Genomic DNA, 2,273 nt, shown 5'->3' on the forward strand with positions numbered 1-2,273 from the left:
AGGGGGGCTAACAGCGGACTCTGATTAGCAAAAGGGACTGAGGGTGGGACCACAGAGCTAGCAGGCGGAAGCTGCTGAAGCCTGATGTGTGGCGTGTGGGGGTGGGGCACGGTTAGCGGGGAAGGCTTCCTGGAGGAGGCGGTGTTTGAGCTGCGCTGGAAGAAGGTAGGGATCAGAGAGAGAGGGGGGTGTGGCCTCCACGGCACCTTATGTTCATCCCTGTGTTCACGTGTTAATTCACATACAGTCAGACTTCTTGACGGCATGAATTCAGGTGTGACAGGGTAGGGATTGCCACCCTGCCTCAGTCCCCCTCTCAGAGGGCCTGGGCAAGTTGGGGTCCCAGTTCCTATCTTCTGCAGGGGTTGGGGGAGGCAGGAAGTCAAAGCCTGATCAGTGGAAATGATTTCAGTTTACATATAAACAGTCGTGTTCTGTCTGTGATTTACCGTTTTTTTCTTCTGTGCTGTTTGTGGTGGAACACTAGGTTTTCAGATACATGACTGATTTGATTTTAAGACGTTTATAACGTTTATGTGGCAGAGACGGCACCCCCGTTCTCTCCTTCCTGGGGCGTGACCCGGATGAGTTTCCCAGGCTCCTGTACGGTTTGGTGGCCCGTGTGGCCGAGTTTGGCTGATGGACTGTGAGCAGAAAGAGTGTGCCCCTCTCAAGCTTGGACCCGAGAACCTCCCCCTTTCCCCATTTACCTGCCGAGCTGAGAGGATCTAGGGGAGGGCGGGCCAGCGGCCGGAAGGAGCCTGGGCCACCGAATGACGGAGGGACCAGGGAGCAGAGCCCTCCTTGGTGGCGGTGGCCTTCCCCTCAGGCGACCTGAACTTTAGGCCTTTTCTCCGGCACTGGTCAGCTTCCCAAAAGACAGTCTCGTCCCTTTCGGCAGGACTGGCATTCAGCTGCTCAGACGCTGAGAGCAGGGAGGGTCAGTGGCAGAGACTTGGATTCGAGTTCCTTCTGTAGGAGTCACTCTTTTCTGGTCTGATTCTTAAGCTGAAGCAGAAAACATTGAGGATCGTGACATTCAAAGTCACGGCAGCCGGCCGGACCGATTGAAAAATAAGTTTTTGTGTTGGGGAGGCCAGTTCCGACGAAGAAGCAGCAGGCTGTCGCTGCAGTGAGCTGACATTGTTCTGGAAGAAGGTGGTTCTGGTGAGCCCGATGGCATGAAAGCGGCTCAGGCCTTACAGGGTTGCTGGGTGAGGCACTCTCAGCCGAGGCCTAGGTGCGTATGCCAGCAGGCTTCCCACAGAGGGCGCGGCGGGTCACCAACACGCTGACGATAAGGGAGAAGATGATGGCCCCCGGGTCCCCCGAGTGCTGGGGCTGCAGGACGTCCAGAGAGGTGTTTCAAATGGCCGGGAAGTCAGGGGGTGGACAGTGTCCAGTCCTTTGGCTGTGGCGCTTTCTAGACTGAGCCAGGACCCCAAAGGGAGCGGCCGAGGGGCAGGTGGCCACCTGCACAAATCTCTAGGCCAGTGGTGGCTGCGCAGCTGTAGTGCCCGTGAGAACCGTCCGGGTGGCCGGAACAGACCGCCGGCCACCCTGGGAGTTCAGTCTAGGAGGACAGGATGGGGCCCGAGGATGCGTACACCTGGCAAGGTCCCAAGTGAGGCCGTCTCCGCTGCTGTAAAGAGTCCCAGTTTCAGGACTGGTTTAGCAGGTGACAATGACTGAGAGAAAGCCCCGGACTCAGTCACTTCACCTGTCTGTCCCCCCGTTTTCTCTTCTGTAAGATGAAGCTAATAGTGCCTGTCTCCTGGGGTCAGGGTAGGGTTCCTGCAGGGGGTGACATCTGAGCTGAGGCCTGAGGGACGAGCAGATGAGCTGGCCAGGGGTTAGGGAGGGAGGGCAGGCTGGGACGTGTGCCAGATAGAGGGCACAGCGTGTGTGCATCCCAGGGACAGCGGGACCCGTGTCCTCCAGGAAGCTAGGAGGAGTGACAGAGCAGGTGCTTCGTCAGTGACACGAACTGCCGACATCTCAAGCTACAGGCTACTCATCTCTGGCAGGATCACAGTGCAGGGGCCACCGACCAGGGCGGGGCCGAGGGGCGGGTCGAGGGGCGGGGCCGGAAGCAGCACAGTTACTTCTGCCCACATCCCACTGGCCCAGGTGCAGTCACCCGGCTCCATGAGGTGCAGACGATGCTGGGAAACGTAGTCCCTGGCCGGGCAGGGGAGCACGGCCCAGTGGCACGCGCCTGTCTGTCACGGGGCTGCTGTGCTCCACTTTGCTGAGTGAGTTCTGCAGGTGAG

This window comes from Pteropus vampyrus, unplaced genomic scaffold (genome assembly GCF_000151845.1).
Source record: "Pteropus vampyrus isolate Shadow unplaced genomic scaffold, Pvam_2.0 Scaffold247, whole genome shotgun sequence".
Taxonomy (NCBI): Eukaryota; Metazoa; Chordata; class Mammalia; order Chiroptera; family Pteropodidae; genus Pteropus; species Pteropus vampyrus.